The sequence below is a fragment of the Phyllobates terribilis genome, unplaced genomic scaffold (assembly GCF_046119375.1).
Source record: "Phyllobates terribilis strain yellow unplaced genomic scaffold, ASM4611937v1 Scaffold_11__3_contigs__length_659146591, whole genome shotgun sequence".
NCBI classification, from domain to species: Eukaryota; Metazoa; Chordata; class Amphibia; order Anura; family Dendrobatidae; genus Phyllobates; species Phyllobates terribilis.
Genome location: NW_027362771.1, coordinates 466,977,905 through 467,001,520, shown reverse-complemented (window position 1 = coordinate 467,001,520; position 23,616 = coordinate 466,977,905). Strand labels below are relative to the sequence as shown.

The 23,616-nt window shown below is 44.9% G+C and overlaps 1 long non-coding RNA gene across 1 annotated transcript in view; it reads left to right on the top strand.

Moving 5' to 3' along the window:
- The window catches only part of LOC141165242 (uncharacterized), a 414,314-nt gene that overhangs the window by 298,092 nt on the left and 92,606 nt on the right, over nt 1–23,616 (top strand). The window lies entirely within an intron of this gene.

Genomic DNA, 23,616 nt, shown 5'->3' with positions numbered 1-23,616 from the left:
GTATGATTTATGCAATTATATATTCTACATTTGTATCAGCCGAGAGAACACAAATGTGTAAATGAAAAGCTTTTATTCAACAGAAGACATGGAGGAGGGGCATGGATGATTAGTGATGGACTTGTGCCTTTTACAAAAAATGTTCCAGCAGAATCAAAGACAGATTAGTTTATTCCTAAAATCCTTAATCGATTTTTTCCATTCTTGTTCTAACATTTAGCTGATATAACTAAAGAAAAGCTTCACCCAGAAAAAACATACAGTACAAACCAACAGTTTGGACACACCTTCTCATTTAAAGCTTTTTCTGTATTTTCATGACTATGAAATTTGTACATTCACACTGAAGGCATCAAAACTATGAATTAACACATGAGGAATTATATACTTAACAAAAAAGTGTGAAACAACTGAAAATATGTCTTATATTCTAGGTTCTTCAAAGTAGCCATCTTTTGCTTTGATGACTGCTTTGCACACTCTTGGCATTCTCTTGATGAGCTTCAAGAGGTAGTCACCGGAAATGGTCTTCCAACAATCTTGAAGGAATTCCCAGAGATGCTTAGCACTTGTTGGCTCTTTTGTCTTTACTCTGCGGTCCAGCTCACCCCAAACCATCTCGATTGTGTTCAGGTCTGGGGACTGTGGAGGCCTGGTCATGTGGCATAGCACCCCATCACTCTCCTTCTTGGTCAAATAGCCCTTACACAGCCTGGAGGTGTGTTTGGGGTCATTGTCCTGTTGAAAAATAAATGATGGTCCAACTAAACGCAAACCGGATGGAATAGCATGTCACTGCAAGATGCTGTGGTAGCGATGCTGGTTCAGTATGCCTTCAATTTTGAATAAATCCCCAACAGTGTCACCAGCAAAGCACCCCCACACCATCACACCTACTCCTCCATGCTTCACGGTGGGAACCAGGCATGTAGAGTCCATCCGTTCACCTTTTCTGCGTCGCACAAAGACACGGTGGTTGGAACCAAAGATCTCAAATTTGGACTCATCAGACCAAAGCACAGATTTCCACTGGTCTAATGTCCATACCTTGTGTTCTTTAGCCCGAACAAGACTCTTCTGCTTGTTGCCTGCCCTTAGCAGTGGTTTCCTAGCAGCTATTTTACCATGAAGGCCTGCTGCACAAAGTCTCCTCTTAACAGTTGTCGAAGAGATGTGTCTGCTGCTAGAACTCTGTGTGGCATTGACCTGGTCTCTAATCTGAGCTGCTGTTAACCTGCAATTTCTGAGGCTGGTGACTCGGATAAACTTATCCTCAGAAGCAGAGGTGACTCTTGGTATTCCTTTCCTGGGTCGGGCCTCATGTGAGCCAGTTTCTTTGTAGCGCTTGATGGTTTTTGCAACTGCACTTGAGGACACTTTCAAAGTTTTCCCAATTTTTCAGACTGACTGACCTTCATTTCTTAAAATAATGATGGCCATTCGTTTTTCTTTACTTAGCTGCTTTTTTCTTGCCATAATACAAATTCAAACAGTCTATTCAGTAGGACTATCAGCTGTGTATCCATCAGACTTCTGCACAACACAACTGATGGTCCCACTTATTAAACCTGACAGGGCACACCTGTGAAGTGAAAAACATTTCCAGTGACTACCTCTTGAAGCTCATAAAGAGAATGCCAAGAGTGTGCAAAGCAGTCATCAAAGCAAAAGGTGGCTACTTTGAAGAACCTAGAATATAAGACAAATTGTCAGTTGTTTCACACTTTTTTGTTAAGTATATAATTAGACATGTGTTAATTCATAGTTTTGATGCTTTCAGCGTGAATGTACAATTTTCATAGCCAAGAAAATACAGAAAAATCTTTAAATGAGAAGGTGTGTCCAAACTTTTGGTCGGTACTGTATGTGATTTCGAGGATCAATGTGTCAAGTGTGAGATAATAATGTCATCTGATCGATGATGTCAATTATTGCAGATAGACAATAGTATTTTGTAATAAACGCGATATAAAGTTATCTGGGATTTAAATATTCGGAATCAATGTTGATTTTAAAGTGGTTGTCCAGCCTTAGGCTATAAGTCTGCAGTCACTCTGTTCACTGCGCGCTGTGAAGATTCTCCAGTGCCGGCACCGACGGGTACATGGCCGCAAGTGTGTGATTTGCGTACATGCGGTCATATGCCAACTAGATGGGTGCAAGTGTATTAAGCGAGGCTGTATACAGTCTAGTTGGAATTTGTCTGGAAGTATGCAAGTTACAAACTTGTGGTTACATGACCGTCTGTTCCCAATCTGGCACTGGAAAACCCTAAAAGTGCACAGTGCATATGATGTGAGGATTCACAAGTCACATCGAGTGACTGCAGATTTGTAGCCTAAGGCAGGACAACACCTTTAACACTAGCCACCCTCACCCATGAATTACTACAGTGTTCTGTACATTACATTTTACATCTGTACAAGCTATGTTGGGTATTGCAGCTTTGTTCTACTTAAGTGATTGGGAGAAGCCTCTAATACCCAGAAGAGTAACTTCTACTACTGAATGTGCAGCATTCTGAAAAGGTGAACGCTGATTGGAGACCATGACCTCTTGTAATAGCTTATCGTGGGGGTGCTGGCAAGCAAACTCCCACATATCTGATATTGGAGGTGAATACATTGGAGGTGTATGTGAGGAGCAGCCCATTTACTAAAGACTTTTCCAGCATGGAGCACCGATGTTTGTTTATCTTATTGCTGTGTTTTATTAGTGATTTCTTGCTGCATTTTATTGTTCTGCTTGCTCGTCAGTATGTGCACTAATTTCACTTGTAAAGTGTCCAGCATTCCAGTAATCTCATTAGTATCTCAGTTGCCTCTAACCATTGATCAAACAGCGACTAGACCCATAGTGTGAGTGTTGAAAGTAGATCCAGTGGAGCCACCACAGCAGGGAGTCTCACATGCAGACCCAGGTGATGGGTTTGACCTGAGAAAAATACCTCTACTAATGCACACTTAGCTTTGGGGGGGGAGGTGAAGACCAGTTCTGCCCATTCAGGGGGCTGATCTCAGTGAAGGAGAAAAGAAGCCACATGTTTAGTGGAGAGTTGGTGGAATGTCGTCGAAGGGATAGGATCTAGTCTGAGGACCTGGACAATGGATGGATTGATGGCTTATGGAGTAGAGATCGGCTGCCAACTGGGCTGGATAAGCATCCTACAGTTGTGAGATCTGTCATCTGGATTTGATAAACTTTCTTAATGGACTATTGCTACTGTATACCTTTGCTTCTATCGTTTTATTTGTCATATAGAGTATTGTGGACTGTGAGTATGGACTATACTGGCTGGAGATATGAAATCTGTGGATCAATCAAAAGTTGGGGGACAGTCAGTATCGCTTGGCACAAAGGTAGTTGAATTTCCGCCCCGGGGAGGGGATCTTGTGAACTGAGACAATTGTATTTTGGACATTTACCTGGAATTGCTGTATTACCATGGATATAAGGAATAAAATAATTTTGCATCGTTAACCTGCCTAGGTGATTATTAAAACCCACAATCTCAGATCTTCACATTGTACAATGATGATTATATTACAACCTCACATACTTGCAGAGTTTACAGCCACAACATCCATGGTTAAAGTTAAAGGGAATCTGTCAGCAGGTGTTTGCTATGTAATCTGAAGACAGCATGAGGTAAGTGTTAAAACACAGATTTCAGTGATGTCTCTCTTATCAAGCTCCCAGATTTTGTTTGCTAACAATGATTGTTTTAGCACCAGTAGCTTATCATTGCTGTGACTAGCTGGTATTTGAGCCCTGGTCCATCACGCCCCCTCCTGTGATAAGCACCTCCCTGTCTATGGACATTGTAGATACAGAACCTGGTGTTGGTGGGGGCAGCTTTCTCAGCTCTGCTGCATTGCTAAAGCTAAAAGCTGTGATTGTGTCAGAGCGGCTGCACCCAGTTATCTAAGTGATACATTGTTGGATTTAGCTTTGCTTTGCCTACATCAGGCTGCTCTGAGAAGAGGTAGCAAAAACCTGCAGACAGATTCTTGTTAACCAAATTTAGTTAATAACATAACATAATAATAGAACTAAGTGGACACAGACAGCGGAGGGCTCCTGCGCAAGAACAATACATGGACCCTTTCGGTCCAATGGTTCATCATAATGCACAATTCCACCTTCTTTGGAGCTGGAAGTGGCCCTCTTTGCCTTTTGGGTCCCTGTGTGGTTGCACAGGTTGCAATATATCACCATATGACACACTTGCCAAACCTTCTTGCCTACTTTTGGCTGACCAGGAGAATTTAGAGTACGGCAAGCTCATTGTTTGTCACCTCTGTTCCATGCTTCCTTGAAAGCACAAATGTGGGACTCCATCCAATGATGAGACATTCACTGTAAAAAAATATATATATGGAAGAAAAAAGGCAGCCTAATTTACCAACTCAGGTCAGAAAACAAATGTACTTACTGGAGGCAGCAGCCTCCTTGATAAAAGCGGAGGTAACATAGGTGCAAAATACTGATGAAACAATCACTCACAGCCTGCCAATTCATGGACAGGGTGGTCGCCTAGTATTAAAATTGCACATGGATAAGGCTTACAGTGGTTTGCGAAAGTATTTACCCCCTTTGCTTTTTACCTATTTTTTTTACATTGCAAATTGTGTTTAAATATTTTTGTATTAAGATTTGTGTGTAATGAATCAGCCCTAAATAGCCTAAGTTGTTGAAGTGAAGTGAGAAAAATATAGGTATAAATTACATTTATGGGATCAAATAACTAAAAATTGGCAAGTGCATATATATTCACCCATTTTGCTATGAATCCCTTAAAAATTTCTAGTGCAAGCAATTACCTTCATAAGTCACATGCTTAGTGAAAGGAAGTCTACCTGTGTGCAATCTAAGTGTCACATGGTCTGTCAGTATATACACTTTACCTTTTCTGAAAGGCCACATAAGCTGCAAAACCATTAAGAAAGAGGCACCGCTAACCAAACAATATCATGGAGACCAAGTAGAAATCCAAACAAGTCAGGGACAAAGTTGATGAAAAGTACAAGTTAGGGTTGGGTTATAAAAACAATATCCCAATCTCTGATGATCTCCCAAAGCACCATCAAACCCATTATCATCAAATGGAAAGAACATGGTACCACAACAAACCTGTCAAGAGAGGGCCGCCCACCAAAAATCTCAGCCTGGGCAAGTAGGGCACTAATCAGAGAGGCAGCACAGTGACCAAAGATAACCCTGAAGGAGCTGCAGAGTTTCCAAGCAGAGACTGCAGTATCTGTCCATATGACCACAAGAATCTGCACACTGCTTAAAGGTGACCTTTATGGAAGAGTGGGCAGAAAGAAGCCTTTACTTACACACAAAAATTGTAAGGCTCATTTTGAGTTTGGCAAAAGAAACATGGGAGATTCCCCAAATGTATGGAGAAAGGTGCTGTGGTCAGATGAAACCAAACTATAACTTTTTGACCACCAAGGTAAACGCTATGTTTGGCGCCAAACCAACACAGCTCATCACCCCAAGAACACCATTCCCACAGTGAAACATGGTGGTGGCAGCATCATGCTGTTGGGATGTTTTTCGGGAGCAGGGACAAGGAAAATGATCCGAGTAGAGGGGAAGATGGATGGTGCAAAATACGGGGTTATTCTTGAGCAAAACCTGTTTCAGTCTGTCAGTGATTTCAACAAGACAATGATGCAAGGCATACTGCTAAAGCAACATTCGCATGGCTTAAGGGGAAACGTGTAAATGTTTTGGAGTTTTGGAGTGGCCTAGTCAAAGTCTAGACCTTAATCCAATTGAAAATCTTTGCTAAGACTAGAAGATTGCTGTTCACCTGATGAAACTGTCTAAACTTGAAGGAGCTAGAGCAGTTTTGCCTTGGCGAATGGGCAAATATTGCAGTGGTAAGATGTGGAAAGCTAATAGAAACTTATCCAAAGCGACTTGCAGCTGTAATTGCCGCAAAAGGAGGCTCTACAAAGTACTGACTTTAGGCGGGATGAATAGTTCTGCACACTGAAGTTTTCAGTTATTTTGTCCTTTTTGTTTGCTTCACAATAAAATGAAAACCAAATGTTCACAGTTGTAGGCATGTTCTTTACATGAACTTATGTAAACCCTTAACAAAACCTGTGAAATTCCTGGTTAAGAGGTAGCAAAACACAAAAAATGTCAAGGGGGTAAATACTTTCGCAAGCCACTGTACATTGGGCACCAGTCACACACAAGTAGTGCACAGTGTTTGGCTTACAGCCTATTAGTGACGCCCATACTATTAGATCAGGCGGGCTGCTCAGCACTATGTAAGTGCACCCCACAAGGATAGGCACCCTAAGTTACAAGATCAACATTGACTGACATTGAAATTCATTGTCAGGAACAGGAAATATTCTGGAAATGCTTCCAAGAGGTTTCCAATGGATATAGGTGGTACCCAGAGGATGTGTTGACTCATTATATGTCGACTTATTTGTCTGAGAGGGGCTGTATTTTTCTGTAAACCTTCCGGAAGTTCCAGGAGAGTTGGCAAGGATGCCAGTAATGCAAATAATGTAGCACACTACTTTATTTTCTTATTTTATATTAATCAGATTTCTTTTAGCGGTACAGTATTGCTCCATAGACTAATATTTGTAACGGGTCTGGGAGGTGGAACCTCTGAGCAACTATACAAGGGGGCAGTCCTTGTAAGGAAGCGGGTGGCTCCCAGGGAAGGCGGGCAGGTAGTCACGGCTAGTGACGGGGACAGTCTCTGGGTAGAAGGGCAGGAGGTCATGGCAAGTGACGGGGACAGTCTCTTGACAGGCGGGTGGTCACGGCAAGTGACGGCAGAGCCTCCAGGTAGGCTAGCAGGCAGGTAGCAGGTGGACGCTCCCAGGTGAGCGGGCAAGAGTCTCTGAACAGGCAAGTGGTCACAGCAAGTGACGGCGGAGCCTCCAGGTAGGATAGCAGGCAGGTAGCAGGTGAGCGCTCCCAGGTGAGCGGGCAAGAGTCTCTGGACAGGCAGGTGGTCACAGCACGTGACGGCGGAGCCTCCAGGTAGGCTAGCAGACAGGTAGTAGGTGAGCGCTCCCAGGTGAGCGGGCAGGCTGGTCCATAGACAGACTGACAGGTGTCGGAAGGCAGACCGTCAGACCGCAGGCTTGCAAGCAGGTAAGCAGATATCAGGCAGGTATCAAGCAGGAATCTGGTAGGTGACTGGCAGGTAACAAGCAGGAATCTGGCAGGTAACTGGCAGGTAACAAGCAGGAATCTGGAAGGTGACTGGCAGGTAACAAGCAGGAATCTGGCAGGTGACTGGCAGGTGACTGGTAACGGGACCTGAGGGCTGAAGCAGAGTGAAGGCTTTGCAACAACATTGCTCGGGCACCTCCATTTTGGAGGAGGTGCCTTATATATGGGAGGTCCTCCGGCAATTGGCCGGGGACTCCTTAGGACGGCGCGCGCGGTCCCTTTAAGAGAGGGGGAGCGCGCGCGCGCCCTAAGCACACTGCCGGGGAAGGAGCGCGTGTCGGAAGCAGCGGGGAGAGAAGCGCTGGAGGACGCCGCGCCAGGAGCGGGGAGGTGAGAGGGGCGGCGTCTCTGACTAGTACGGGGCAGAGACGTCGATGCTACAGTACCCCCCCTTTAGGCCCCCTCTTTTTTTGGCCAGAAAGAAATTTTTCAAGGAGAAGCGGGGCGTTGATGTTCTCCCTGGGTTCCCAAGTTCTCTCTTCAGGACCAAACCCCTTTCAATCCACCAGAAAAAAGGTTTTTCCTCTTACCCTCTTGGAGGCCAGAATACTCTCTACCTCAAAGACGTCATCAGCGGAAACCGGAGCAGGAGGGGCACCTGGATTATTGGAAAAAGAGTTAAAGACAACCGGTTTGAGGTGAGATACGTGGAAGGAGTTGGGAATCCGTAGGGTGGCCGGGAGTTTTAATTTGTAGGCCACAGGGTTAATTTGCCTGAGGACTTCGAAGGGACCGATGAATCGAGGTCCTAACTTGAAGGAGGGTACTTTGAGCCGCACATGTTTGGACGAGAGCCAAACCTTGTCTCCCGGACGGAATTGAGGCGGATCCAGACGTCTCTTATCAGCATATCTCTTCATCCGCTCAGAGGACAGAAGAAGAGCGGACCTGGTACTCTCCCAAATAGTAGAAAATTCGCTGACAAGAGACTCCGCAGCAGGGTTGTCCACAGAAATGGAGACAGGAAGTGGAATCCGGGGATGTTGGCCACCGACTATAAAGAACGGGGATTTGGAAGAGGATTCGCTCTCATGGTTATTGTAAGAGAACTTGGCCCATGGTAGGAGATCCACCCAGTCCGAATGGTGTGCATTAACGAAGTGCCGGAGGTAACTGGTCAGGATCTGATTGATCTGCTCCACTTGACCATTGGACTGTGGGTGGTAAGCGGAGGAGAAGTCCAGGGTGATGTCAAGCAGCTTACATGTGGCTCTCCAGAAGCGTGAGGTGAACTGAACCCCACGATCCGACACGATGTGGAGGGGCAGGCCATGGAGACGGAAGATGTGGCGGATAAAGTCTTTAGCCAGCTCGGGTGCAGATGGGAGACCAGGCAGGGGAATGAAGTGGGCCATCTTAGAAAAGCGGTCAGCGACAACCCAAATGACTGTACAACTGGCAGAAATAGGAAGATCAGTGATAAAGTCCATAGCAATGTGCTGCCAAGGAGCAGCAGGTATGGGAAGGGGCAGGAGATGGCCGGCTGGAAGATGTCTGGGAACTTTGTTACGGGCACAGGATGAGCAGGCCGTGAAAAAGTCAACCACGTCCTTACGCAGGGTAGGCCACCAGCTTTGACGTTCTTGTCCGCCGGATGGAAATGAAGAATGAAGTCGAAGCGGGCAAAAAACAACGACCACCGGGCCTGGCGAGGATTGAGTCTCTGGGCATTTTGGAGATATGCCAGGTTTTTGTGATCCGTGTAGATAATTACCGGGTAGAGAGCCCCTTCAAGCAGATAGCGCCACTCCCCCAGTGCCAATTTGATGGCTAGCAATTCACGGTCTCCTATGGAGTAGTTGCGCTCAGACGAGGAGAAGATTTTGGAGAAGAAGCCGCAGGTTACCATTCTCCCGGTAGAAGATTTTTGGGTGAGTACCGCTCCAGCTCCGGAGGAGGAGGCATCAACCTCCAGGTAGAATTGTTTATTACAGTCCGGACGGTGCAGGACGGGAGCAGAGGCGAAGGCTTTCTTTAAGGAAAGGAAGGCCTCCTCGGCTTCAGGCGACCATGTCCTGGGATTATCCCCCTTACGGGTAAGTGCAGATATGGGAGCAGTCCGAGACGAGAAGTGTGGGATGAAAAGACGATAGTAATTAGCGAAGCCCAGGAATCGCTGTATCGCCTTCAAACCTTCAGGACGAGGCCATTTTAGAACGGAAGAGAGCTTCTCGGGATCCATTTGCAGACCTGTCTGGGAGATGACATAGCCCAAGAACGGTAGGAAGGTCTGGTCGAAGAGGCACTTCTCGTATTTGGCATAGAGGTGGTTCTGCCGAAGCCTAAGCAGGACCTGACGAACATCCCTTCGGTGTGTGGGAGATCCGGAGAGAAGACCAAGATATCGTCCAGGTATACCACTACGCAGGAGTACAGGAGGTCACGGCAGATGTCGTTGACTAGTTCTTGAAAGACAGCGGGAGCATTACAGAGACCGAAGGGCATCACAAGGTACTCATAGTGACCGTCCCGGGTATTGAATGCCGTCTTCCACTCGTCTCCTTGACGGATACGGACCAGGTTATATGTTCCTCGTAGATCCAGCTTGGAGAAGATCCTGGCGCCCTTGAGACGGTCAAACAATTCGGAGATGAGCGGCAGGGGGTATTTGTTTTTTACTGTGATGAGATTGAGTCCTCTGTAGTCAATACAGGGACGTAGCGAGCCATCTTTCTTTTTGACAAAGAAGAATCCGGCTCCAGCCGGGGAGGTAGATTTTCGGATAAATCCCCTAGCTAGATTCTCTTCAATGTACTCAGACATGGACCGGGTCTCGGCTGCAGACAACGGGTAGATACGCCCACGGGGAGGAGTGGTGCCAGGTACCAGGTCGATCGGGCAGTCAAATGGCCTATGGGGTGGCAACGTCTCTGCTTCCTTCTTACCGAAGACGTCCGCATAGGGTCAGTAAGGAGCCGGAAGACCTGGTAAATTAGCTGGAGTAGGCGGAGGGCGATCTGGGCGGACCGGAACCAGGCAGGTCCTATGGCAGTCTGGACCCCATCGGAGTACTTCACCGGATCGCCAGTTCAATACGGGTTCGTGTGTCTGGAGCCAAGGTAGACCTAGCAACAGGGAGTGAGAAAGTCCGGACAGCACATGGAATGAGATTTCCTCAGAGTGCAGCATTCCCACCTGCAGGGTTATGGGTTCAGTGACTAGCAGGATGGTCTCCGAGAGAAGTCTTCCATCCACGGAGACGACTGACAATGGTTCAGCCAGGGACTTGGTGGGAATACGGTATCTCTCTACCAGAGACTGGGATATGAGGTTTCCAGCAGCTCCAGAATCCAGGTGGGCGAGTTCAAAGTGACGGTTTTCTCCCCAAGCAAATAGAGACCGGTAAAGTCAGAGACGGAGAGGGCTTACTTTTGTCTAGGACGACCTCTCCGAGCGGTCCTAGACACTGGCGTTTCCCGGCTTTTCCGGGCAGGAACGGATGAAGTGCTCCTTACTGCCACAATAGAAACAGCTTCCCTCGGCTCGGCGAGATTCTTGGCGAGATCTGACCATCTTGGTCTGGTCGATCTGCATAGGTTCAGGCGAGAGCGCCCGCGGAGTGACTGGTTGAGAGGCAGGTCTCAGGGAAGTAGGAGCAGAGCAAGAAAAGTCTTTCTCCCAGGCAGTCTCTTTGGCACGTTCTTGGAACCGGATGCCAATCCGGGTAGCTAGTGACACCAGGTCATCCAGAGTGGTAGGAATGTCCCGACCAGCTAACTCGTCCTTAATCCAACCGGAAAGACCCTCCCAGAAGACGGACACCAGAGCCTCATTTTCCCAGGCAAGCTCAGAAGCGAGGGTGCGGAACCGTATGGCATATTGGCCCACGGTGAGACTCCCTTGGTGGAGACGTAGCAGAGAGGAGGCAGAAGAGGTTTTCCGTCCAGGTTCATCGAAGACTTTCCGGAAAGCAGCGAGGAAAGACGGCAGGTCGGACACCAGGGGATCCCCTCTCTCCCACAGGGGATTTAGCCATGCCAGTGCCTCCCCAGTGAGATGGGACATGATGAAGGCCACCTTGGCCCGATCGGAGATGAACTGGTATGCCAATAGCTCAAAGTGCAGGGTGCACTGGTTTATGAAACCCCGAGCTAAAGTAGGTTCGCCGGCAAAGCGTGGAGGTGCCAGAAGCCGAGGTCCATAGTCGGGTACCATGAAGGGACTGGATTGCGGTACCACAGAAAGGGGCACGGCTGGACCAGAGGTAGACAAAGACGAGGCACACAATGCGCCTAGACGAGAGTTAACGGACCGTAGATAGGACAGTACCACCTCCTGCTGAGATTTCTGACGTAAGACTTCCTGGTGCAGATCGGAGATCTGGGGACGACCGGGTTCCATGGCCCGAGCAAACTGTAACGGGTCTGGGAGGTGGAACCTCTGAGCAACTATACAAGGGGGCAGTCCTTGTAAGGAAGCGGGTGGCTCCCAGGGAAGGCGGGCAGGTAATCACAGCTAGTGAAGGGGACAGTCTCTGGGTAGAAGGGCAGGAGGTCACGGCAAGTGACGGGGACAGTCTCTTGACAGGCGGGTGGTCACGGCAAGTGACGGCAGAGCCTCCAGGTAGGCTAGCAGGCAGGTAGCAGGTGGACGCTCCCAGGTGAGCGGGCAAGAGTCTCTGAACAGGCAGGTGGTCACAGCACGTGACGGCGGTGCCTCCAGGTAGGATAGCAGGCAGGTAGCAGGTGAGCGCTCCCAGGTGAGCGGGCAAGAGTCTCTGGACAGGCAGGTGGTCACAGCATGTGACGGCGGAGCCTCCAGGTAGGCTAGCAGACAGGTAGTAGGTGAGCGCTCCCAGGTGAGCGGGCAGGCTGGTCCATAGACAGACTGACAGGTGTCGGAAGGCAGACCGTCAGACCGCAGGCTTGCAAGCAGGTAAGCAGATATCAGGCAGGTATCAAGCAGGAATCTGGCAGGTGACTGGCAGGTAACAAGCAGGAATCTGGCAGGTGACTGGCAGGTAACAAGAAGGAATCTGGCAGGTGACTGGTAACGGGACCTGAGGGCTGAAGCAGAGTGAAGGCTTTGCAACAACATTGCTCGGGCACCTCCATTTTGGAGGAGGTGCCTTATATATGGGAGGTCCTCCGGCAATTGGCCGGGGACTCCTTAGGACGGCGCGCGCGGTCCCTTTAAGAGAGGGGGAGCGCGCGCGCGACCTAAGCACACTGCCGGGGAAGGAGCGCGTGCCGGAAGCAGCGGGGAGAGAAGCGCTGGAGGACGCCGCGCCAGGAGCGGGGAGGTGAGAGGGACGGCGTCTCTGACTAGTACGGGGCAGAGACGCCGATGCTACAATATTATTCTGTCTGTACAAATATTATTCGGATATCATTAATTTTTATATAGCACAATAAATTTCCATTATGCTTTATGAAACATTACACTCGGGTAACACTATGCAACAATTACAGAAAACTGTATTGTACATAGGAAGCAATTTTTGGGGATATACCCATCACTTACCAGTAACTATGAAGACCCTTCAAGTATGCCATAACCTATTTACTGCAAAAATGAAAAACAAGTTTATTTTTCTATTTGAATAAATGTTTAGACTTTACTTGTTATATATGAAATGATCATTTAATTGCTTGTTATGGTTTATCATATATTTACATATAATTCCAAATATATTTATACTGAAAAACCCAGGGCTATATACGCTAGCTTAAAACGGTTCATTGCAATTGTATATCTGAATTTCAATATTTACCTTTAATGAGGATTTCCTAACTCTCCAGTAAGGCCTGGGCTAGTGATAACCTAATATCTGGGCCAGGACAGTTTGTATGCCCTGAAGTCAAGAAGCCGGCAGCTTGCGCCTGTGTAGTAATACACTTCAAGGAATGCCGAGAGACCATGAATTTACCAGCCGCTTCTGTTTGTGGGATCATGCAAGCTCTGAATCCAGACACGCTCATATCCCTTTGAATTACCTTTCCATGCAATAAGCTGCTAAAAACCCAGACTTCGCTTATCTGTTCTTGTTATAAAAAGTGGCAGAAGGCAGTGTGGCAGAATGACCTAGAAGATGGCACTTGTCACCAGTGGGATTTCTCTTGCATTCTGCAGGCCTAATTTTGTGTGAACTTGCGGTGCCCCCTGTCATATCTTCATTTTCTCATCCACTCCAGCCTTCCCCCTGCTTAATCCTGCATCATGCAGGCAGAAGCTCTGCAAACCCATCTCCTAAAATCCATTCCGAAATGCCAAAGAAGAACCTTAATTTGAAAATTGGGATCAGAATTAAACAGCACGCTTTTGCAGCTGTACAATTCCTTTCAGCTGCAATATTCATGGCTGTAGTATTATGAGCCGACTTCCTTGGCTGTGCATTTGAAATCTGTGATTACTTTAGGTCTGAAAGGTGAGGGAGTTGATTAGTGCTGTAATGAAGTCCTTTGTGTTACTTATAGTCAAGGTACATCACAAGGAGATGAAATGTAGGCTTCTTTAACCCATCCATTCTCAGAGCTGCTGGTAATGCATAGCAATGATAGCCTGACAGCTAGCTTTCTGGGCACATCACAGTCCTCGTAAATGTCTATTTTTCAGTTGGTAGTCTTGATGATACAAGATGCTGTTTGACAACAGAGTTTAAAATGATGTTCCACAACAACTGCATCTAATTCCTGCAATTTACTTTTAGCAATGAATTTTCATAGTTATTAGCACATTTTGTCCCAGGAAAGAAAATTCACTTATTGAGACTTTTATAGGTCCATACATAGACATAATGGCCCTCTCTATAGCAAAAGTCGTAATGTGTCCCTCCGCTCTGCACCCCAAAAAATTATTCAGCAGAGAAGGTGAGGTCACAACACACAGGCACATTCACAGAAGAGTATATCTTCCAACTTTTAAAGACAAGGAGCAGGATATGTATCGTGATACATAAACAGAAATAGTATCTTTAGGTTACCCCTTTCATGACCCCCATAGGGTATATTGCCCCCCAACATGCCACACACACATGGTGTGCCTCCTCAATACCCAACACACACAATATGATGCCTCACAGTGCCTCTAGCAAAGTATGATGCCCCCCACAGTACCAACACAGTATGCTGTTGACACAGTGCCCTGAACACAGTATGCTGTCCACACAGTGACCCCCAACACAGTATGGTGCCCCCACAATGATCTACCACATAGTATTATGCCCCCACAGTCCACCCTCACAGCATGATGTAACCACAGCTCCGCACACAGTTTGATTCCCACACAGTATGATGCTCCCACAGTCCCTTCCACAGTTTTATTCTTTCACAAGTCACCCTTAAAGTATGGTGCCCTGCAATCACCCACCCTACAGGATGATGTCCCCACAACATGGTATGATGGCCTCCACAGCACCTCATATAATATGATGTCACCAAACAGCCCCCCTGACAGTATGATGGTCCACACAGCCACCCCAACATAGACTATGATGGCCTCCATGACACCCCACGTGCTGTATCATGACGTCCACTGTCCCCTTACGCAGTGTGATTGCCCCCACCACACACTCCCAGAATTATTACCTCACAGACACCCACACATACTATGAAGGCCCCTACAGTCCTCTCTCGCCCCCCACACACAGTATGATGGCAAAAATACAAAAAAAATCTCCCAATGCACAGATCTGTGCAGTATGACAGTATGTGGACTGAAGCTCCATGTGGTAGGTGTCATCTAGTGATGTCATGGCACATGCTGCACTGAGATCCACCGGCTGAATGGTGGAGAAGATGTTTATGCCACACTCAACAATTTGGTATCTAAACTTAGAAAGTGATCATAGTTTGGCTAAAATGTATATTACAGCATATTTACTACAATTTTCAATTATGTTTTGGAGCAAATATATGACATCCATTATCTCATACTACCATATGATTGTTCTAAACAAAAGACATCAAAATTGACAGCATTCTGGCACACTATGGTGCATGTTCCAACTCAACAAAGCTATAGGATGCCATATGCCAATTTATTAAACCAATCAAGAGAAATAGCAAAATGTATAAAACTTTGGAATATCAAGCAGTTCAGATAGTCCTATGTGCTAGTTCTCATCCTTTAAGTGGCCTGATAGCCTGGTCATTATTACATGGGGCAATGTATGCCCAGAATAAGTGTAACTATTATAACCACAGAGTCATGTAATCACAAGAAATATACTTCTGTGATATATATTCTAATAGGAAAAGCACCAGAAGAGGGAATTGTTCATTGAGCTACTAATACATGTGAATTAAGGGCCAGAGGCTCCAATACAATTATCAGTCATTGTTTGGAAATATTACTACCGTATTTTTCGGACTATAAGGCGCACCGGATTATAAGGCGCATTAACAAAAAAACTCTGCTGAAACGTTTTGGTCCATATATAAGGCGCACCGGACTATAAAGCGCATTAAATTAAACAAGGCTCAGACCGTAAATCAAATTTTATTTAACTCTTTCACAATAGCTGCAAATCAATACATTTGCTTTTTCAGTTCATTCTTCTACCACAAATCCATCAAACTCTTCATCTTCAGTGTCAGAGTTTAATAGCTGGGCGATTTCGGCATCAAGCATGCTCGGGTCCTCCTCATCATTATCCGAGTCGGTCTCGCCGCTGATGTTTAGCTCTTCTTCAGTGATAATTCCAGACTTCCTGAAAGCTCGGATGACACTGGAGACTGATACCTTCTCCCAGGCATCCACGATCCACTTGCACATAGTGGCATAACTCGCCCGGCGTTGCCTCCCGGTGTTGGTGAATGTGTGGTCCCCTTCTGTCATCCAATGCTCCCATGCAGCTCTCAATTTAACTTTAAAAGACCTGTTGATGCCAATATCTAGTGGCTGGAGCTCCTTGGTTAATCCACCCGGAATGACGGCAAGCTCCGAATTAGTTTTCTTCACTTGGTCTTTGACAGCTTCGGTCAGATGGGCGCGCATAGAGTCACAGACCAATAGGGATGGGGATCTGTGAAAAAAGCCATCCGGTCTCCTGACATAGACCTCCCTCAGCCACTCACTCATCTTCTCCTCGTCCATCCAGCCCTTTGGATTAGCCTTGATGATGACACCAGCAGGAAACTGTTCCTTTGGCAAAGTCTTCCTCTTGAAAATGACCATGGGTGGTAGTTTCTGGCCATTAGCCTGACAGCCGAGAACTACAGTGAAAGATGACTTCTCGTTTCCTGTGGTACGTATAGATACCGTACTGGTCCCTGTTTTCTCAACAGTACGGTTTACGGGGATGTCAAAAGTGAGGGGGACCTCATCCATGTTAGTGATGTGTTCTGGTTGGATCTTCTTTTCATTTATTTTGGTTATACAGTAGGTGCGGAAAATGGCCAGCTTCTCTTCATAATCCTTTGGCAGTTGCTGGCAGACAGTAGTTCTGGTGCGGATAGAGAGATTACGCCTTTTCATAAAACGAAAGCACCATGAAGGACCTCCTCGAAAGTCCTTGATCTCCATGTCGCGTGCTATCACTGTGGCTTTTAGGCGAATAGAGACAGTGGAGACGCTTCTACCTGCGGCTCTTTGTTCGATAACCCACTGTTCTATTTTGTCCTCCAAATGTGGCCATCTTGCTTTGTTTCCTCGGAAACTCAGTTTGGTCTTCTTTCCCTGGCGTAGGGCATCTTCTTGTTTCCTCCACTTACGCACCATAGATTCATTTATGTTGAATTCTCTTGCAGCTGCTCTATTTCCATGCACTACTGCATGACTTATAGCTTTAAGCTTAAAATCTGCATCATAAGCATGTCTCTTAACAGGAGGCATTTATGGGGTAGTCGGTATAGAAACTTAAGCATGGGGCTCCTGCGCACAGAGCTGTATGTGTCACCGCGCTCAGTGAGGATCCTGACTACGGTGGCCGTATTGCTTAAGCCAGGTGCGGGTCCATATATAAGGCGCACCGGACTATAAGGCGCACTTTTGATTTCTGAGAAAATTCGGAGATTATATGTGCGCCTTATAGTCCGAAAAATACGGTACTTGCAGAACATTGACATTTAATTCTAGTGACACAATCAGTAATAGTCCTGCAGATGACTTGTACCAGGTAATTCACGTGCTCATCTTCTAATTACGCTATGTGAGCGCTCTGCAGCTAGAACTGTACAATTCTTCCACCACACCGACAATGGTCGGAATCATAGGGTGGAATGTTTGCATCTTTGTCTATGTTTTGTAGAGTTGTCCCTGTTCTTATACTTGTGGATTGAGGTAAAAAAGCTGGAATGACAGTAAGCGCAATAGGGTCTTATCCGGGTAAAAATGGGGAGATTATGGGCAATAGTGTTCACCTGGTATGATTGTGCGAAAAAAAAACACTGTAGAAGCTCAAGGCTGCTGCAGACCCAAATATTGGAGAACATCAGAGAATGAAGTGAATGGGTTAAATCTACGCTGCCAATAAATGATGATGGAAGAGGAAAGAGAAATCCAGGAATGCGGTTTGTCTGCACATTTCAAAGTTCCATACTTCTTCTTCAGGTCTCCGGTTTGTCCTCCTGATGAAGAAGTAGGAAGCTTCGAAACGTGTAGACAAAAAAATGCATTCCTGGATTTCTCTTTCTTTTGCATCATCATATACCGACAGTGCAGATTTAACCCATTCACTCCATTCTCTGATATACTTGTGGAATAACATGTAGCTTGATTAGAAAGTATCTAGCCTGTATTTTTATGCACTACAGTGCTTGGGTGTTACATAGGTTGTATTATTGTCCAGTCTTTGCATGCTGTGGTCTATAATATTATTTTATTTAATGACAAATCAAAATAAAGCTATTGTAAATAAATGCAAAACATCTGTCATGTTTCATCACTTTGTTATAAGGCTAGACATTGTCTTACAGGTTGATTACCTATAGATGATACCTGAGAAAGTTTTCTTCCTTCTGGAATAGCACTAATTTGCATAACTTGTCCCGTGGACCATTGCCAGGAAGACTCCCTACAGTAGCTGGATCTCTTCAATAAGAACTATTAAGGTTAGTTTCACATGTTCCAGTTTCATGGTTTGTGTATGGACAGCAACTTCTGGATTGCTAGTGGGTCACCTGGCAAAAACTCAACAGCCACATATATGCCCATGAGACTTTGAGTACTAAACCCGTATCCAACCCAGAAGTCATGCACAAACTGTGAAACTCAAATGTGAGGACTTGGTCTTGCCCCCAGAGTTGATGAAAAAAAGTAAATACTTACTGTTCTTGTAGTAGAAGGTGTTCTGCAGCGTCATATGCCTGTTCAAAAGGATCAGTCAGTGATTCCTGTGTTCCAATTTGTTTGTGTTTTTCGCAAATTTGGAGAATTGATTATTGTAATATATTTTGGCTAGGGCACTATTAATGTTTGCACCTTCTGCCTGCAGTACTGGTGGACACTATGGAGATACTATTTTGTGGAGGCACTGATTATTGGGGGAACTTTCCATCCTGGTACTGTGTATGATGTCACTTTGTGGGTTGCTTTTAATGGGTGGCTATGACACAAATTATGTAGATACTTTTTGGCTAAGGTACTAATATTGGAATGCATTGGTATGAGTTTATCCTATGGGTTGATGTTATGGGGGGCAATTGCAAGTATTTGAAAGTAGAAGTTATATGCAAAATTGCTTTCTCATATCTCCTTTATAATTTCCCTTAAACTTTTTTTTTTTTCAAAAGTTTGTAACTGTAATTTTGTGTTATTAACTACATTAAAGAAATAAAAATTCTAATCACTTTTCATCCAGTGCTTAGGTCATTAGGATGCTGTCTTTGCGATTTGGGAGATGGAAACGGATTCTTGCTGCTCGTTTACAGCACTTTAATTTTATTTTCTTAAGTATTCTACATTTGTTTTCACTAATATTTATCTACTTCTAATAATTGTGTTTAAGATTCCGAATAATGAGCTATGGTAATTAAATTAATATTAGACTTTGAAATTAACTCAAAGCAATTGCCAGAGGGTTTGCTTCGTTTGTCCTTCAAAAAGAACATTGTCAATTCCATTGTTCCAATCTATAAGTAATTAACAGCTGTCAGTCTCAGGTTAACTCAGTAATTAGGAAAAGGGTGATGGACAATATAAAAAAAGCAAGTAGAGCTTCACAAGCAATGCAGGTAGCTTTGGACAGACATGTATAATGAGGGAATTTAGGAATATACTCAGCATGTGGTTAATTCATAAAAATGTGATATGACTCTATAGTCTCCACCAACTATAGTCCTCCAGCACAAATGGACGGGCAGATATAATGCAGAAGTCTTACCACGGGTGTGCCACTAAAAAAGTCCCACTGGTTTTAAGTTCAAATCTTCCATGTGTGAGTATGTCCTTAGGGTATGTTCATACGTTGAATTTTTGCAGCATGTTTTTTTGTGCACTAAAAACCAGACTGGTTGCAGGAAAAGCACTACGTACAATGCCCACTGTTTTGTCTCGTTTTTATGTGTGTTTTTGCAGCATTTTTACTTGCATTTTTAGCTCATTCATTTTAATGGCTGAAAAACGCTGAAAGAAGATACAAAAACGCAGAAAGACTCAAAATATGTGTGCGAAAAAAACGCAGAGTATGTATGAGATTTCAGAAAACTCATTGATTATGTTGATACTGTAAAACGCTGCATAAAATACGTAGCAAAAAAGATGCATAAACGCCACATGTGAACATGCCCTTATCTGACCAAAATCAAAAGTACTTTTTGTGCCTTCTTTTAAGGCATTGTACAGAACTTATGGAAAGCTGACTATCGGCCAATGTGATAAAATAAGGCTGTGTGCCCACGTAGCGTTTTTCAAGCGTTTATGCTGCGGAATTTCCGCAGCGGAAACGCTTGTGAAACGCTAGGTAATCCGCACCCCATGGTCCCCAAGGGGATTCCGCATGTTCTATGCACATGCTGCGGATTTTTCCGCAGCGTTTATGCTGCGTACAAAAATCCGCAGCATGTCATTTAATTTTGCGGAAGCGCAGCGGAACTCCCGCCATTGACTTGCATTGAGACGCATAGAAACCGCGACTGTACATTTTTACAAGCGGCTTCTATGCGTCTCTATGTGTGGATGGTACCCAGTTCTGGAGGAGAGGAGACTCTCATCCAGACCTGGGTACCATTGTACCTGTAAAAAAAGAATAAAATAACAAATAAAGTTTATATTCACCTGTCCGGCGGCTTCTCTCTGAATGCCGACATCGTTTGAGGACCTGCGGTGACGTCACAGTCATGTGACCGCAGGCCCTTCACCGCTCTGTCTCGCGAGATGCCGGCATCCAGGAACCAGACAGGAAGCAGCGCTGCAGCCACGCCGGGGCCTCTGGGGTGAGTATAGCTTTATTTGTTTTAATTTTTACGGTTCACACTGTATAAATCCATGCCGTTTGCATGGATTTATACAGTGTAACCTAGTTGTCAAGCACTTTCCAAGTGATGCTATCGCCTGGAAAGCGCTTGTGAATCTGCATGCAGAAACGCATGTGAATCTGCATGTGGATCCGCATGTATTTTGCAGGAAAAACACATGCACAATCTGCATGCGTTTTTTTCTGCCAGGGAGATGCAGAAATGCTGCAGAAATTTTCTGCTTCATTTCTGCATCGTGGGCACATAGCCTAACTTTCATTCATCTGGTATCTCCCTTGCCACTACAGTGATGGAATGTGCCTATGACCACTGAAGCAAATTTCTAACCTCGGCGGTAATAGCTGCATATACAGCATTGGGCTACTAGGGCAAGTGATTAGCTTCAGTGGTCATTCCCTACTTTGAATCAATTTTTGTAATATTGTGGGCAATCCCTACTAGAGCGAATCATTTTGCGTGGCTTTGTCTGGTATTTAGTCCACTGTCCCATGGTAGTCATTCTTCACGTATGCCAGGGCTTAGTAAGAACCAAAGGCCCCAAGGTGATGAGTGCGGAAATGAAGACTAGCTGCCACAAAGAATCGATCCGGACGCAAAACCACAGCAGCATGAAATGAATTGCTCATCTCTAGTAGTCACTGATAATACTAGTGTGTTAAAATGAATCTGTCACCAAATCTTTGCTATGTAATTTTAGAGCACCACAATGTAGATGCAGAGACAGTGTCACTTACTGGGCTTTGTTTTGCTGTTTCAATACAATCAGTGTTTTATCAGCAGGAGATTATCACTGCAGGACAACTGGCCTTGTGCATCATAGTCTAACCACTAGAGATGAGCGTTGTTCTACTCGAACTGTTCGCCAATCTCAAATTCGAGCTGTTTTGGGCGGTGTTCGAGCCGTTCGGCGAACACGAACGATTTGAGAAAAATTCGGCTGTTCGAGGTTATGTTCGATAACTGTTCGTGCACCAAAATCATAACTGGATTTTTTCTCAGTAATGATGAAAATTAATGTTAATACACAGTTTGGGTGTACAGCGGGGTGGGGGGAGGGGCAGGGGATGGATCTCTGCAGGAATAATGAAGAACTCCATTTTTTTTTCTCTTTCCCGCATTTGCAGTGGGGAGGTGCAGTCTGTCAGCCTATCAGCAGCGCACACACGGAGCGAACTGCTGTTTTTCACACAAGCAAGGGCATGTGTCATTGGCAGTGTATGTCACATGTACTTGCCCTATAAGACCAAGCCATTTTCCCCGTCGCCACCATTTTCTCACTGCTGCAGCTGCGTGTTAGACGGCACCGCTGTTGCTGTGTGCGCTATACCTTGTTAATTTCAAGCCAATTTTCGCACAAATCTACAGATAGCTTGGGAGTAGGGAATAGTTGTGATTGCAGTCCTTTTAAGGACTAGGTTACAGCATTTCCTACGACTTTTATCAGGCAGGTCTGTGCTCTTAAATAGATAGATTGTGGGAGTAAAGACTAATTGTAATTGCAGTCCTTTTCAGGACTAGGTTACATCAGTTCCTATCAGTTTTTGCCAGGCAGGTCTGTGCCAGTGCTGTGCAAGTTTTTTTTCACAGCATTTGGCTGAATCTAGCAAAGCTAATCCTTTTTGGCCTATTGCAGAGTGTGTTAGTCAGTGGAGTAGCCTATCTGTGTTGCAAGATATACCACCTGTGTATAGAATACCAATTTTTTTACTGCACCTAGTGAAGTAAAATCTTTTGGGCATAGCATCATTCTATTAGTCCATCTATACTGACCTCCATCAGGTTGCAAACTGAATATAATTTTTTTCTGCATCTAGCTCTGAAAAAATATTTGGCCTTCTAGCAGTGTGTGGGACTTTCTCTATTAGTCCATCTATACTGACCTCCATCAGGTTGCAAATTAAAAATAATTTTTATCTGCATCTACCTCTGAAAAAATATTTGGGCTTCTAGCTGTGTGTGGGACTTGTTCTATTAGTCCATCTATACTGACCTCCATCAGGTTGCAAACTGAATATAATTTTTTTCTGCATCTAGCTCTGAAAAAATATTTGGCCTTCTAGCAGTGTGTGGGACTTGTTCTATTAGTCCATCTATACTGACCTCCATCAGGCTGCAAACTGAATATAATTTTTTTCTGCATCTAGCTCTGAAAAAATATTTGGCCTTCTAGCAGTGTGTGGGACTTTCTCTATTAGTCCATCTATACTGACCTCCATCAGGTTGCAAATTAAAAATATTTTTTATCTGCATCTACCTCTGAAAAAATATTTGGGCTTCTAGCTGTGTGTGGGACTTGTTCTATTAGTCCGTCTATACTGACCTCCATCAGGTTGCAAACTGAATATAATTATTTTCTGCATCTAGCTCTGAAAAAATATTTGGCCTTCTAGCAGTGTGTGGGACTTTCTCTATTAGTCCATCTATACTGACCTCCATCAGGTTGCAAATTAAAAATAATTTTTATCTGCATCTACCTCTGAAAAAATATTTGGGCTTCTAGCTGTGTGTGGGACTTGTTCTATTAGTCCATCTATACTGACCTCCATCAGGTTGCAAACTGAATATAATTTTTTTCTACATCTACCTCTGAAAAAATATTTGGGCTTCTAGCTGTGTGTGGGACTTGTTCTATTAATCCATCTATACAGACCTCCATCAGGTTGCAAACTGAATATAATTTTTTTCTACATCTACCTCTGAAAAAATATTTGGGCTTCTAGCTGTGTGTGGGACTTGTTCTATTAGTCCATCTATACTGACCTCCATCAGGTTGCAAACTGAATATAATTTTTTTCTGCATCTAGCTCTGAAAAAATATTTGGCCTTCTAGCAGTGTGTGGGACTTTCTCTATTAGTCCATCTATACTGACCTCCATCAGGTTGCAAATTAAAAATAATTTTTATCTGCATCTAGCTCTGAAAAAATATTTGGCCTTCTAGCAGTGTGTGGGACTTTCTCTATTAGTCCATCTATACTGACCTCCATCAGGTTGCAAATTAAAAATAATTTTTATCTGCATCTACCTCTGAAAAAATA